At 44.6% G+C, this 17,074-nt stretch overlaps 1 protein-coding gene across 7 annotated transcripts in view; it reads right to left on the reverse strand.

Moving 5' to 3' along the window:
• nexmifb (neurite extension and migration factor b) overlaps nucleotides 1–17,074 on the reverse strand; it is a 53,455-nt gene that overhangs the window by 13,745 nt on the left and 22,636 nt on the right. Inside the window, exons 2-3 of one of the 7 annotated variants that reach the window (XM_085422826.1) lie at nucleotides 7,463–7,593; nucleotides 7,138–7,203 (exon numbers count right to left, since the gene is read on the reverse strand). The exons of 5 other annotated variants lie outside the window; for them this stretch is intronic. The gene's annotated coding sequence lies outside the window, so the exon portion shown is untranslated. The remainder of the gene's footprint in view (nucleotides 1–7,137; nucleotides 7,204–7,462; nucleotides 7,594–17,074) is intronic. One more of the 7 variants, XM_085422834.1, reaches the window with a different exon arrangement.

Here is a 17,074-nt window from a genome sequence, read left to right on the forward strand (position 1 = left end):
TCATTTCTTCTCCGTATCACAGATTCGTGTCTAAGATTAATTTAAACTTTGCCAACCACGAAAGTACACAAAGAATCGCAGCTTGGATCGCTATGGCAACTGTATGCCATACGATCCTATTTTAAGCTTCATTTAACATTTATAGCAGAGTTGTTAACCTATGCCAACCTTACATAGGCGGCTCTGAGCATATTTGTTTATTGTAATTAGCTGACTCTCTCCCTCTCGTGCGCCTCAGCAGCACGAAATCTGAAGGAGCTCAAAGAGGAGAGATTAAAGAGATGTGACTGAGGCGGTGACAGCAAACTGTGAACACTGACAATACTTTTTATTGTAGCAAGTGATGGTGAAAAGTGGGGGTGGGGGATGATTGAGAGTACACGCGTGCGAGGGCCGGGTACGGCGTAATACAAAATAACATGTTAAAGGGTAGAGGAGAGAAGAGAGGTTGAAGTTTGTCGGCCTTTTAAAAATAGACACAGTAAGAGGGGCAACAAAAAGAAAGCATATTAATCTGCTGTGATTGTGAAAGAATAATGGCGATAAGAGAGACTCTGGGCTGGTAAATGATGAACATTTGATGTTGTGGCCTCCTGCCTGCTTATATTGTTTTCTTTTTTCCTCTCCTGCAGTCCTCCTCTAGAGGAGTGGTGCTGCAGGATGACAAATGAGCCCAGGGAGGGGATCTAATAACACGATCTCCTTGTGGTGTGAAAAGGGTGGCTGCGAGATTAAGACAGACGGCAGACAATAAGACAAAGGTAGTGTGTGGCTGACTACAACCAACTGCCACCTCTTTCATCCTATTTCTTCTAAATGTCATTAGCTGTTCACTGACCTGAGCGAGAGCGCTACCTGAAGGGAACCCCTGCTTCAGCTTACAGACCAGCTCAGTGGGTAATTACCTCATGAGCCATCACATCTACTCATGTGTGCAGCAGGTACAGGGACCCTGTAGGTAGACTCAGTTAGATCCTGTTCTTCTCTTCAAAGAGAAGCACTGTTATACCCAAAGCCTGGGCTTAAGTGTACATTTACAGAGCTACGAAATGGTTTTGAGGCCATCTCCTATCAATTCGCCTCACCGAGGAGCTGAAATTTGACATCCGGCAATAAACGTGTTGCCTGCAACAATGCGCGAGTTGGAAGCGGATATCGCCACCAAACGGGATGACGCGGTTGAGCTGGGCTCAGCTTTATCGGCCATCACCAATGCAACGATCCCGAGGTGAATAGCGAAGCCACAACAGCAACCTATTAAATATAGGCTGTGGCCACCGAGCAATGTGTCTCCAGCATGGCTGTGACACAACACACAGCTGGGATGCTGGTCAAGCCACAGAGGTGCTGCTAGAGTTCAGCACTGAGAGCTGCTTGTGTGTGTGTGTCTGTGTTTATGCTCGGTTGCATGTGTGTTAGATAAAGCCCCAAGGCTGAGGATCAGCATCAACATCCACTGGCAGAGGCTGCACATACAATCACATGGAGAGAGGGAGAGAGGAGCAGAGAGAAAATGAAAGCCAGGCATTTAACAACACTCCCAACACCCCTTCTGCCAGCTTCAAATGTGTTTATTTTCCACATTATTCATGATTCTTCTGTATGTGCCCCCACCACCACACGCGCACTCCACCCTTTACCATCTCCACCACTCTGTCAAGACCTGACGAGAGGCCATTTCAATAATGAAGATGGACTAACTGCAATAGAGAGTGCACATAAATTGGAGCTACAGCCAACAAGCATGTCCAATTTGCCAAGCGGTTAAGCCTGATGTCTGGGTGCAGCTTTAAGAGAGCGCCACGGCTGCCGTCAACAGGTTTGTGCCGACCTGATTCATCCATCCACATCATTAATACTTCACAGAGGGCACCACCATTTAACTCTGCTGCGGGAAACCACTCTTTAAACACCACACATTAGGGCACATAATCACTGTGCACTCATTTCTGTAGCATTCAGCAGGTGTAGGAAAATAGCTAGCACTTCTGACCCCCCTCCATTGTTCTTGCATGTGGGCTGGGGTCCTTTGCACGATGAGAAACTGAAATAGAGACAAAGAGCAGCGAGCGGAAAAAGCCAAACAGAATGATTAGAATTTGATTTATCCTTTTAAACCCTCCTCCACACGCGCCATGTGTTAATGTGTAAGCTGGATAACAAGATAAGAACATGTTTACTTGCTCTATATGGAACTTATCAGCGCCACAATCTAATTCCTGCAAGCCTCTTCCCGGGTCTCCGTTTCACCGCATTTCTCCTCGATCCAATTGCATTTCTCGTCAATGAAGCGGCAACGAGGGGGATAGATGGAGTGGGATTGTGTATAATTGCCAAAAACTACGAGGCAAGGTCCCACAGCAGTAGTATATGTAGGTACAAAGGGGCCATTGTGCCAACAGAGGGATGGAGTCAGGGGCTAAGGAATAGATCCCCAACAGAGGAGCTCTCAAAGAGGGCATAGTGCCACAGGGAACACTGATCCAAACAGACAGCGCTGAAATGGCGACTCCTGTTTTCAGCGCAGGTATACGGTTTCAGAGCAGGTTCACTGGTTGCAGACAGGCTGAGTAACCTGCCTCACACGCAACTCATGGTAATACTCCCGAGCTCGTGAGCTTGCAGCACTACGTGGTAGGACTACAGAGAAGCACAAATCCAATACACACACACAATTGTACACACATCATGAATTTTAAAAATATCACATACTGTATTCACAGACCCACACAGTAAAAGCAGTTTGGACTCGTCTTTCAGGTTTTCTAAATTTGGGAAGAAAACCTTAGTGCTTAGAGCCACACCGTGAATGACACTGAGAATTTAAGTAGCTTTTTAACACACGTGGACCTGCCCTGCTATTGTGAACAGGAAGACGAAGAAGTAGGTACTCCCTTCCAACCCTTCCTTCCATTTCTGTCTCACAAACGCGAGCTTTGTTCTGTCAAATGGTCAGCGGGCATCCTCGCAGCTCATATGTCAGAGCTCTCCTCTTTCGAGGGCCAAGCAAACCTCAGAAAACTCTTTTTCATCGAACCATTTGCATCAACTCGTGTTGCCACGTCTTCTGATAAATGCTCCAAATGAACACATTGCAAAGACTGCTGCAGATGACCGCCTGCTGAATGCCAACATGTTAAACGAGTGAGCCATCAGTGTTTGCAATTATAGCTGGTCGATATGGCGGCACAGTATTAATCTTTCTTTTAATGCCGTGCTGTAACAAAGGCCATTATGCAAACCCTCATACAATTAGACCAGGAAATACAAGACTGACATCGAATACGGTGAACACATTAGCAGTGTTGCTAATTTGCACCTGCAGTAACAGTGTTCAGCAGCATTTATGTTTTTGACAGCAACAACTGCTGCATCGCTAGCACCATATGCTTCCCGTGTTGTCCCGCTGTTTGTGTTTCAGCTGCCTCTTCAACACAAAGCTCACACCGGCTAACTCGTGTCATGAGCGTGCTCTGCAGGTTAGGCCGGTGCTGCTGTTGCTGCTGCTGAGGAGAAATCTCAATGATTTTGTCTCTGACACATGGAGAGGGAGGGAAAAAAAGATTCCTTATCTGCAAATCTTAATTCAATGGTGTTTCCTACACGCGCCTCTGCTACTGTGCACCTTCCTTGTCAGCTGTTTGCTGCTGTATTTGATCCAACATCCTCACCTAAAACCCTCCTGACACGGCCACGGTGATGGCAGAGATACAGCCTGCGTTTGAGATAATCACTGTCAATCACGGGCTGCTGGAGAGCCCAGGAAGCATCTGATAGGTAAAGATTCACTATGAATCAGGATTATAGAGTTGGATCTTTATCAGTGCAGCACAACCTGCAGAGACAGATCTGGACAATTGTAGCTACTGTTACCCCCTCAGGCCTCTGCATACTCCAAAATGAAGGTGCAGGCCCAGGAGTGTATGGCAGGAAAACGCTCAAGCCATTAATGCTATCTTCCTATTAAAATGACTGCAAGCCTGCTGAAATATAGTATGAGTGACACTGATGATGGGATTTAATCCAAGCCTCCATGGCCTTAGCGTGCACCGTCACCGTTTTAAATATCTTTGATTACGATTAATGTTTACTTATTTAGTTATTAAAGTAATAAGGGCTCAGACTTCCAAACCTGTGCTTTTAATCTTTCTTTAGCTAACCCTGGATAAAATGCTTTCCGTGTCTTCAGGAATAGCTAAGTAAGATCTCTGGTCTCTTGTTGGAAAAGCCGCCGAAATATAATTCAATGCAGCATAATACCGCTTTAATTTCTGTTAAAGTCGCAGCTCGATAAATTGTTTAAGTAAGCGTTCATTCACTTCTAGCCGCTGTGGACACAATACAGAAGCATTAAGGCCTTATTGTTTTACTGTTGTTACTATTGCATTTCATTTCAAGTTGTTTGCTGCTCTGTTTTCGCAAATGCCGTAATAATCACACGCAGTAACTACTCCATTAAATGACTTGAGCGAATTGTGCCTGTTATTGCAACATTAATCCCCTATGTCAGGTTTCAGGGTGTTTTTTTTAAATATTAAACAGATAGAAACATAATTTCTTTTATATCATCGCGTGTTCTCGAGGATTTATTTAAAATAATTGCAGGTTATTTTAATACAAGCTTCTGACAATGGGATCATTTATATGTGCGGAAATGATCGATATACAGGAAATTGCTGCAGATTAAAGGAGGTGTTCTACCCTGGACGCAGCAAAGTGATTTTTCCTATTTAAAATGATTATGGAAACGTATGCACTTTGTAACAGGCGGAGATTGCAGATAAGTGGACTATTAAATGACTTAGATACGCAGCATTTAACAATAAAAAAAAACACATTTAGTTTGTTTTCCTATAAAGTGCAGAAACAGGAATGGACTGAGGCTACTTTTCAAATGCAAAATATGACAGATTGCATAGAACTGCTACGCTGTAAAAAAATACAACTTGAAGACTTGACAGAGTTATACAACTTGTTAACAAACTGCAAATGTTTAAACGGAGCAGCAAAGCTGAAAAAGTTCTCTGCGAGCTGTCGATGATTTCCAGGTTTGAGCATTTTGATGCTGAAAGCATTTCACCTCTATTAGCACGCTTTACTCTGCAGTACCCACAGAGCAGGGATGTCAAGCTCAGTTTACATCATGCCCCACATGGAGCCCACTTTCAGCTTAAGTGGAGCAGACCAGTGAAACCCATCCTTTCTGTCAGTGTAAAGGAGTTTAACTGTTTACACGTTCAACATTTAATCCCTAAAATATCTCAATATGAGAAAAAGAAGCCCATTTTCAACATTACATCTCAGTTTTCCTACATAATATAGAAATTCTGCAACATTAAAGAAAGAAATCTGGCAGCATGAGTCTTTGACTGTAAAAGTCTGTAAAATTATATTACGGTAGATTTTCAGGTAGCACATTGACTAGATTGTCCTGTAATTATAAGGCAGGAATTTTTTTGTTCATTCACAGAACATACTCTTTTTTTAAAAACATTTTTGCTGCCTCCCTCCTCCTGCTCCACCACAACCACCCACACATGCAGGGCCTTGGAGTAGGGGTATGTCACCAGGATGCAGAGGAGGCTACCCCCCCCTCTGTCCCCTTCTGGCTGCCTCTGCCTCAATTTTATCCCACAACTTAGACATTCACATTACTCACACTCTCATTACACATACATATAGGATCTTGGGGGTGGGCACGATACACGGAGTCCAAGTTACCATCAGGGTGTACACCTCACCCCTGGCGTCGTTGCCCACCTCTCAATTTTAAATACATGTAGACATTGAGGGCTAGCAGGAGGGACTATGCGCTTACCTGCTGCTCTCTGGCAGGTAGCTCTATGCCCTCCTGGGTTTTAATTGCACCTTAGAACACACATGCATCAACACTACAATGAGCGGGTGGAGGGAGGTTTGGAGTCTTCTCTCACCCCCATTCTCTGCGGCCTACTGGAGCGGGGGGGCTAGGAGGAGTGGGCCGTCCGACTGCGGTCTGGGGCCTCCCTGCTGCTGCGGAGTCGGGGCGGTCTGCCTCTCCCCACCGCAGGGAAAAGGGTAACACCACCTGGGTCTGGGTGCAGTTCCCCCCTCCAGGGGCAAGGGTACCTAGACCCGGTTAGTAGAGTACGCTTGGGGAGTGTGATCGTGTATACAGCGTCCCTTTATGTCTGTCTCCACGTCGGTTGAGTGTGAAGTACATATGAGAGCATGAGGGTGGGAATGGATGTTTGTGTCTGTGTGTGCCTGTATGTCTGTGTCTATATGTCAGGTTGGGTATCAGACGCCACCTCTCTGGGGACATCTCGGGCCCTCCAAGGTTTGGAGGCCTATCTCCACCCACCACCACTTCCCCTGCCGGTGGCGGACTCCCTCAGGTATCGGTGCGTTGGTGGTTCTTTGTATCTGGGGGTGGGCGTCCGGGTACACACCGGCTCACTCCTTGGCGGCCGCTTATTGGGGCTCGCTCGGGCCACTTTGGAGGTGGGGTGCCCCCGGCCTCTCGACCTGGGGCTCGGTCACTCAGGCACAGCTGGCTGCCGGCGGAGCTCACGGGCGCGTCACTGCAACTCCCCCTGGCTTCTGCTCCGCGGCTGCTGAATGAGCTCTCATCTGGGACTCTCCTCAGCTCTTACTGGGACAGTGGCGCGGCTGCCCCTCTGTGGGTCTTCCTTGGTCTCTTGTGTTCTGGGGGCCTCTGGATGTCTGGAGTTTTGATCTCCTCCACACCTGCTTGATACCATAGAGGACAGGGCTGTGGCTCCCCACACTCTCTAGCAGATCATTACATGGAGAAACCTTTGGAATGCAAGCATGCTGATCCACACAGGTATGCACACAGGTGTACACATGGGTATTCACAGATGCGGACTACAGCTTTCTTGGCTGCTGCCTCAAAGCACACTGTGCGCTGTCTATCTTGCGTGCTGCACAATATCGTTTATTATTTAGTAACTATTGATATCTATGACTAGCTAGTTTATTGTGATGGTGCTTTTTTTTATTATTATTATGTTGCTCTTTGTTGTTTGCTGTCTCCCCTGTTTTTTTTGTTTTTCTTTCTCTCCATACAGGTGACCCAGGAGTTTTTTTTTTTTGTTTTTTTTGTTTTTTTTTCTCTCTTCCCCCCCTTCTCACCGTCTCTTCTCCCCTTTGGTTTTCTTTCTTCCTCTCCCCCTCTTTCTTTCATTCTTTCCCCCTGTCCTATTAAAAAAAAAAAAAAAAAAAAAGGATGACAAAGGATGAACTGAAGCTCCGCCATCACGTGATGTCACATGCTGCTGTTTCTGATGTCACTTCCAATAAAAAATTAAAAAAAACAAACAAAAAAAAAAAAACATTTTTGCACCCATTGTAAAAAAAAATAAAACAAGACTTCTACTGTCATTTCATTGTTTATCTATTACTTAATATGAAATACCATGGGTGAGGGTTTTATCAGGAGGAAAGCTGCAAAACTTACAGTTTAAAGTCCATCCTTTATAACCTTGTCTGCATTTTCCAAAGCCTTCCAGTGGACCGGATTGGAGTCTGTGTGAGGCCCATTCTGGTCCCCGGGGCTTATGTTTGACACCCCTGGCATTTTCCTTATTCCTGAAAGAAAATACTGTTGACTTTTCAGCACTGAAAGGTGTTCTCGTCTGATGACATGACCACCTGCCGTGTGGTCGACTGGTTACAGGCATGGCAGGCTGCTTGCTTTCAAAAACAAAACTCAAACTCTAAGAGCATGCTGCCAGATAAATGGAGCGTGTCTAGACGTAAAGCCATCTCCTTATAAGCTATCCTGCCCTTGATGGCGCCGACCCGCTTTGTTCAAAAGCATTAACAAAAAATGCACTGAGAAAAATATTTATATATGCATGTGTAATCATCATTTTCACTCATAGCTGTAATTTCTTTTTTCTGAGTAACTGTAACAGATTGTAATTACCTCTCCTTTGTAGTTTAATTACGCGACACAGTTAACTACCTACCACATGGTACATTAATTTTGCATGGTTTGATATTTCTCTTTTATTTTCTATACATCCCAAGCTCTCCAACACTGGGGTGAAGAAGACAGTAAGAGATAAGGAAAGGAGAAAAATAAGTAGAGGGAAGGTCAAGAGTGAGGAGGGAGATAGCCTATTACAATAAATCCCTACGTGCCTCCAGAGACTGCAGCAGCATGTGTTTACAATGCTGTTTCATTCATACATGGACCGCTGATCAGTCAAAACAAGGTTACTGCTTATCAAAAAAGAAGAAATATGGGATGGGGCAGCGCCCGGTGAATGGTAGAGAGAAGAATGGCAATAAGGCAGGCAGTAGGCGAGGTGTTAAAAGTTGATTAGGTTGTTAAAGGTCATATAGTCAGGCCTCATCAGCTGTCCCAATGGAGCACAAGAAGCAGCTCAGGGCCTCAGCACTGCTGCTAATGAGACAGAGCGATGGCATCCTCACTAACATATGGATATATCCTGCTTCCATGTACAGCAGTCTCCTTATGGTATATAAGCGCATAGCAGTGCTGAGTTAATGTGATGACATTAACAAAAAAAAAATGTCGACCAGCCTGAGGCTGTTATAACAAGCCCAGTACAGAGCGCAGAGGAAGGCTGTGTGAGGCGTGTAATGTTAAATTATTTGATCACTGAAACTAGAAATGTATGGTATGTTTGAACATGCTTATACACACAAAGCGTGCACAAACACACACACACACACACACACACACACACACACACACACACACACACACACACACACACACACACACACACATGGTAAACTATAAGCTTCCACATTACAGATTCATTTGCTCATTTGAGCAAATCTGCGTTTGGTCCACCCACCGCTCTTGAAGGGTCAGTCTTATGAAACAATTGCGTATTTAATGAGGCTCTGCATACAAGCAACCCTGTGCACGAGCTCAAACACACACATACACATTCCCATACACACTCATTATGTACGCAGTGCTCCCACTCAGTACAGTTAAAAAGATGCTGATGTATGAGTAACTGCTGATAAATACAGAAGATGCTTCCACCCCCCAGAAACACGGAGCCAAAACTAACAATCATGACCATCACTTCGATCTCCTGACTGACACACACAAACCCGAGCGCTCTCACGCTTGCACAGAGAGCATGCATCAAATAATCTTTGCTGCAACAGCAACGGAGATGCAATTATCTTATTTCCAACAGCTGCATTTATTAGAGCTACGCTTCATTTGCTTTGCTGAATCTAAATCAGGTTCTGCAGACTCTGGGCTGTTACTTCAGCGCTGACGCAATGACATAATGTCCTGCAGGTTTACATTCCTGCAAAGGCCCTCTGTCAATGCCTGTTTCTGCCACAACGCTTCCTGTCAGGCACGCTGTGGGCTGAGTGATCGATATTTTTTATTACCACCACTTTATTCAACCTTTCACACATGCGCGCTGGAATAATGGACATTTATGCAGTTTTCATGGTCACTACCTACTCTTTCTTTGCATTCGAGCAAATGTGTGCCGTGCTAACAGATCTGTGTGTGTGTGTGTCTGTGTGCTCCTTGCTATGAACAAACACGCACTAGTCTTTGTCTATGGCTATGTATTGCCTACAGGTGTGTATATGTCTGTGTGTGTGTACTAACATTTATACTGTGCACATAAGTGTGCACGTCTCCTCATGTAAGAACTTAGAGTCCCTCATAATGAGAAGCCCTTAAAGGTGAGGCTGGATCACAAGGAAAGGGCATCAGAGGAAGTGATGATGGTCGCTATGGTGCTGGCCTCCGTGTCAGGCAATCACAGCTTGGGGGGGGGGGGGGGGGGGGGGGGGGGGGCAAAAGCACCTGTAGCAACACAGAAATATACTGTACCATTTTAATTCAGGCTCTGCAAGAACAGACCTGCCTACAGCAGAGATGGTGGAAAAAAGCAAAAATCACACTCAATATCAGTGTTGGCTACAACTGCCAAGAATGGCTAATCAATAGAGCAGTGCACCTATGGGAGACATGTTCCATTAAGTCTGTGGGTCAATGTGTTTGCCAGCAGATAGCACTGGTTTATTTTCCCTGATGCTTGTCCCCATCCCCATACCCCACATGCTTGATTAGCTGCCCTGCTTGGCTCCATTGATGTGTATCAGTGATCACCTCCGGAGTCCTATCAGTCAGTGACTCTCGAGAAGGCAGAGGGTGAACACATGCGACCTGTGACCTCTGCCCTCTGCCCCCCTGACCCCGAATGACCCTCATTTAATTAGTTGCGTGTCTACCCAACACCTGCTCCACTTCCAAAACCACTCTTTTATCTAAAATACAAAATCACAGACACAAATACTGTTGATGATTTATGATGCAGGGGAGGATTGAATATTGAGCAAGCTAGCTAAGAGACAAAAGACTGCAGCCAAATTTCAGCTATCCAACACACATTATTGGGCGTTTTGAAGAAAATGTGGGTTTATTTTTGCATAACTGACCATCGCTCTTTTTCTTTTTTATCTTCATCGTTAAAAGCAAGGTGTTTTGTCAACGCGTGCTGAGAACAGAATATGCACCCATCACAGGAGCTAATAATTAATGAAATGACCTCTGAAGGCTGCACCCAAAGCAAGCCCCTCTCATCCCTGCCACACACACACACACAAATACACATGCACGCTACTAGAATGGAAAGGCTGCTGGAACCTGCCAATTATTCTCTACTTTACTGGACCCTTGCTACATCAGAGGTGTGATTGGAATAACAACCATCCACCGAACCACGCAATTCTCCATTCCCTGTAGGGCAGCACTGAACCAGCAGGGGAAGAAGGAAGGGAGTGTGAAGGGATTGTCGCAATGATGAGGAAGAGGGTGCATACAAGACAGAGGAAGAGGAGTTGTTGGGGGGGGGGGGGGGGGGGGGGGGGGGGGGGTAAAAGAAAACGCTAAGGATTACATGAGGAAAGGGGGAGAGGGGAAGAAGTCAAAGCTGGGGCTCCCTGGCAACATGCAGAGGCAGAGGCTGTGTGAGAATGAGTGCTGTCTTGAGTGACACTCACACTCATATCCCCCCCTCTGGGGAAATAACCCCCTTAATCCAACATGCTCTTTCAGATAGACAAGATCCCCCTTCTTCTCCCAGCAAGGATATGAAACGCTCCCCCTTGTGATTCAAATACCAGGGATGAGGGCTGGAAATCGAATCGACAACAGTGTGACGTGGCACAGCTAGAGAGAGACATCAATGTCCCTGTCTCCTCCTCTCCAGCAGCTGACTCACTGCCACAGAGTCATTGGTTACTATCTGAGGAAGTGGCCTGCCATTGGCTAGCTGTTGGGAGGGGAGGTGGCATAACATTGGTAGTAAGAGGCACTATATTAGATAATAGGCTGATTTTTACTACAAATACTTGCTGAAAGAATGCCAGATGCAAACATTTAAGCTTTTATTGTGCTACCATGTGCATTTTTTTTGTCTAAAATAACTGGCCTTAATAAGCAGCTTGTCTCTGATGATTATGAAAAAATCACCTTCTATAGCCTTTTCAACTGTTGTTAATGCCCGGACCCTCTTTGTAAAATCCTTTCTCATAAGCACACACAATGTTACAAACATTCAGAAACACAGTTAATTAACAGTACGCAGCGCTAGATGGACCAAGGAATCAATAAAGTCAAGGCGGACCCAGTCGCAGCAGGACCCGCCAACCACACAGCCTTTTCAGTGTGAACCGAGGGAGGTCTTTTTCTCTCCATACTGGTAAATCACTCCACAGCCAGGCTGCTTGGTACACAGAGCGAACTGCAGAGCTAGGCCGACACAGTGTGATATTATATTAGCATTACAAAGGCTTTCCCACCATCTGTGACACACTGTGGAAGAAGAAAAAAAATCACTTTTCTGTTTCCAAGCCCCGACTGCTGATGTTTCCATAGGTTCTGCAGGGAGGGCTGATGGGACTGTGGCTGGGAATGACAAAGGAAACATGCGTTTATTACAGCCTCTCTGACACGCGTGATTCACTTTCAGCACACACAGCACACGCAACAATTTCAAAGCCTCGCAGTTTTTTTTCCTGAGCCTTTAACTTTTAGATCAGGGTTAACAAATGTGGTTATTCACAGCCGTTACAAACCTACTAATACCACCACACTCCACCGGTATGTCTAGTCTGATTCAAAGAGATGGCTGGGTTTATGATAATTTCCAGCATAGCGTCTGATAAAATAAAATAAAAAAAATCCATAAAGTGCTATGTTCTCCTCAGTGAGAGCAGATAGAGTTCTGCGCTTCACTCAGCGGCCTAGGGGAATGAATAGACTTGGCTCGTCCACACAGCTCTCCTTGCTTTCCACTGTAGCCTGTTGTCACTAGCCCCTGGTCGTACGCCAGTCGCCTACTTGGCAGGGAGAGGTGCTGTACAAAGCAACTGGCAGGTCTGGTAAATAATGCTGATGGAGTGTGATAGAGAGAAAAGCATCTCCTTTATTCCACACAGTTACTCTATCTGTTTTAGCAGAGCAAGGGAGAGAGAAAGGGGTGGGGGAGGTGGGGGGACAAATGCTGTCTTTTTTCCCCCTGCAATCTATTCGACTGGAGAATCAGGCAAAAAAAGGAAAAAACAAACTACCTAGCTCATCGTTGTGTTATCTTTCATTATGTTTTCCAGCTTGAGAAAAAACCAATACCCCTCAGCCAATGGCTTCCCAGAATACATAGCACTACAGAGCAGACAATCAGCCAACAGCTGGGATTTACAGTTGAAACTTCACGCATACAATTACACAGATGAAGGAGGGGCAAGTGGACAATAGCGGTGCGACATTGAGGGGAAACACTCATCCAGGCAATCATGCAAAGTTCTCTACTTAGTCAGTGAAACAGGAAAATGGAGAGCGAGAGAGATACATGATTATCACCCACTGCATGACTGACTTAGTTCAAGCTTCAGTATCACATAAGCATGATCCTGTGTGACTGCTCCGTTTCCCTCAACAAAGCCGAATTAGGCAAGCACGACTACAAAATAAAAGTTCAGTCACCGTGTCAAAGTGCAGTGCATCTGCGTGTCTGTACAGATATGTATATATGGCTGCATATACCAGACTTATCCGATCGCTCATTATCCCCACTGACTACATTTGCAACCTTCTGTGCCTCTTTAAAGGCATGAAGAGGATGAGCAGCTTACCAGGGAACTTCACTGAATAAGGGTACTCCTTGCGTAGCTTACCTGCACACATTTCATTGCTTTAGGAAAAAGAAGCATGCACACTTATCAGTGGATTGATAAGAGAGCAAATCCTGCATATGACAGCTCATGATCCCGTCTACAAGCTCCGCATCCACCGTAACCCACATATATGAGTGAATGCGCTCATGTGGATCCCTGTCATCTGATGTGGATATTAACTGGGAGCATTACTGCACATAAAGAGAATATATGGCCCAGTGGCAATAAATAAAGACGCTGTCATCCCCGTGGGAGTGCAAAGGGTCAATGAGGGTTCCAGCCCGGTGTAATATTCCTGTCACTGAGCCTCATTCTGCAAACACCTGTAGATGCATCCAGCATCCTCCTTTTCACTAAGTGTAATTCGCATTAGCATATGGCCCAGAATACACAGTGTGGCGAGGCAGTCAGGAAGACAGCCCGGTGAGAGCGAAGGTAGCAAGGTTAGCTCTCTTGTCAAAACCAATATCCACCTCTTGAAGACTAGACTGGGGAGCAGCAGCCAAAATCATCTGCATAAAGGAGAGGCACTAAAATCACCTCTCATAAAATACGACAGGGGAGCCAGCTCACACTGGTTAAAGCATGATGAAAGGAATGGAATCCAGCACAGCTCCCTGTCTGTGGATAATCAAAAAACCCTGGCACTAAAAGCATGGCATTCAAATTCAATTGTGAAAGCTGCAACTGTCTGAGGAAAGAAAAAGACATGAGGGAAAAATACACTCTTGTTGTTTTGAACTCTGTGGGAGCTTAAAAGATGTGTTTTATAATGCCTCCCATTAGGAAAAAAAAATAGTTAAGGGTAGACTTAGTGTATGCTGGAGTAAAGACGTGCAATTGCGTCAGATGGTGGCTGATTGTTAATGCAATGAAAGCAACAAAGATTTATTAAAGTGCCGCCAGGACCATGATATGATGTCTTCAAGCCCGAGCATGACAGTCACATCTAATCCCCAAGGAAACAGCGGTACATAATAACCGGCAGACGATGACAATATATCACACGGATTGTCAATGCGCAAGATAGCCTTGTTTCAACAAGCTGATCACTTTGTGCAGCATTGCATTGTCACAGAAAAGGACTGAAGTGCTGAGAAAAGAGCCGTTCTCGCGCACCTACAGTGTACGTTTACATGGATTGCGATGCAGCGGTGCACCAAAAACAGCCGAGGCAATGGAGAGAGAGCGTACCGATGCCTTATTACAGTTTGTGAAGTGGAGCCGGGAGCATGGAGGGAGTGAGGAATGTCTCAGTGACAGAGGCAAAGGCTGATGAAAGCCCCGCACAGAGCAATTGAAAGCGCAGACACATGACACAGCTCATAACTGCTCACCATCCAGGACAGGATCGTATTCATGTAGCCCTCTCCTTCATGTATATTTAAACACTCGCAGCTCCAGCTCAATTTCAGCTAAAAAAAACTTTTTTTTCTAGCACGTACTTTACATTTAAATAATATATTTATCAGCATTACATATAAGCTGCTGACGGCCCTTAAAACACACCAAAAGTCTTTATGTCATTTTAAAAATCAGTAGAAAAATCGAGCAGGCTGTAGTGGCCCAGACACATTAAGACTGTGATCTCACACGTGGCGTATCTTCAAGGCCCTTGGTGTTTTTTGTGTGTATGGGTGTCAGTGTGAGAAAGCGTGTGGGTGTGTTTGCTTGACTATATCTTTGTGTAAGAGGAAAAGGGAATGACGCGATGATGTGAGCGACTGAGTAAGAAGGAGACTGAGAGAGAGAGAATATGGACAGAAGGAATGAGTGTGAATGAGAAGGAATAAAGGGGAAAAAATGGCGGTAGAGGTGGTGGTGGGGGTCTGCGCGAGCCCAGGGGGTAGGTAAGATTACAGATGTACACACAATGTTCTAGAGCGCAGGCCAAGGGCTGAATAACAGAGTGTTGCTGTTTCTCCAGAGCTGCTTGCTGCAGCTCGCTCTGTGCCTTGTTCTGCTCAATGCCCAGGGCAGCCATTCAGAGACGCTCCCCGAGTAGCAGCACGGATAGACTTTCATATCCCAAATAACGACAGAACGGCACTGTTGTTGATGAGCCTTTTGAAAAACACCCAAAGCACAGAAATTCAAGAAAGCACACATCCCCCCCAGTACCTAGCCCTTCAAAGAGCATCTCTAGCTTCTATTATTTATGCAAATTTTTTTTGCTTTTATAATTTGCAATGATCTCAATGTTAAAATGCAGGGCAGTAGGTAAGCCTCCTTCCATTATCATTACATCCAGATTAAGGTGTTACTACAATTATATCAACTGCCACCTAAACATCCAGGCTCATGTTAGTCAAATTAAGGTGGAAATAATCTGATTACCCTGGCTTACCTGCCAATTACTGTGACATGTATAGAGCTTAGCCTAACTTCTGTCTATGCTCTGATTCTCCACACGATAATGAAAAAAAAGCATCTTTCTACACATAATTCACCAAAAACAATAAACAACAACTCATCCTGATTCCTTCGGCTAGCCTTTGCACTAATAATTCTGATTATTAAAAATAATTAAAGTCACATCAGTCATATTTACTGAGCAACACCGGTGTAAACGCAGTCTGTCTTTCATTGTAGGCATTTTGAATATAGCAAGCAGTGAAGAAAAAAACCCCCAAAAAACAAAGGCAGAACCGTTGTTGTCAAATGTTGTGTTTGTCAATTTGAGGAAAATGCACTATGTGGTAATAAAAGGTAAGACGTGAACGCTGTTTTTCTCCATAGCAGCGACATCAAAATATGTCCTGTGAATTTTGCACTTGTACAAACAAATGTTATACTTGTCTTTGGTAATTTGCCTCTTTTGTACCTTCTATTCTCGCTTCACTTTGTATGACAAAACCGTCACGTCACAAATTCACATCTACTCTAGTGAGGCGCAGGCTCAAAGCCAAACAGCACATAAGAGGAACTAATTACCCTGTTGCAATTATTTACTTATAAAAAAAAAAAATCAACACTTCAGAAAACTGTTACCTGCCATTTATACTGAGTAGGACATGTGTTATTGTTTCAGGACTTTTGCTAGATCGACTTATATATATGTATGTATATATGAACTGGAGAACTGTGCATTAATCTGCATGTGTTTCTGCCCGCTCTGTCTTACTAAAGTTAGCACAAGGCTATCAAAGCTATTTGGCATTCACTGGTATAACTTGTGCACATGCTAACCTATCCTACTCGCATATACACTTACGTGTTAAGCTTTTACTCTTTAACCTCTTGCATGCTTAATTTTAATTAGACGAAGGCAGACTCTGGGGAGGTTTGCGGTTACTGCAGTATTCAGGTGGGAGCAGAATTAACAAAAACATAAATCTATGCATTTTATTTCTGCAGACCAGAGCAATAAGCCATTCCTCAGATTCACCCAGCAAAAAAATCTCAGGGCATTTTTTTTTTTCTTCAAACCAATGATGCGTCTCTCTTTTTTTTTTGGATACCAAAATAATATTTTTCTAACAGGAGAATGAGATTGTTATAGGGGGTAGCAGAAATGCAATCATGTAAATTGCTATAGTAAAACAGGCGATTGCTTTCACACAGGATGTGGATGTTGAGAGCTGTGTTGTCATTATGTAATTGTGCCCAAGTGCTGCTGCTTTGTATTGTTACAATGTATATTTTTACATGCAGCCCAGGAAGAATAGTTGTTGTGATCCAAAACCTAATGGGAGTCTAAACACACAGTATTTTGATTGGACAAAACTGAACACTGACTGCCAAACACTCTTTTCAACTACACACAGAAACTTGCGCAGGAATCCCTCTCTTTGAAAAACTGCTTAGTGTACATGCTCGCAAACAAAGAGGAATGATTGTTGAGTGTATATTTAGACTCAACAACCCCAAC

The sequence above is a fragment of the Rhamphochromis longiceps genome, linkage group LG2, assembly GCF_057381845.1.
Source record: "Rhamphochromis longiceps isolate RC_006_pf linkage group LG2, R_longiceps_female_GT1.1, whole genome shotgun sequence".
In the NCBI taxonomy this organism is placed as follows: domain Eukaryota; kingdom Metazoa; phylum Chordata; class Actinopteri; order Cichliformes; family Cichlidae; genus Rhamphochromis; species Rhamphochromis longiceps.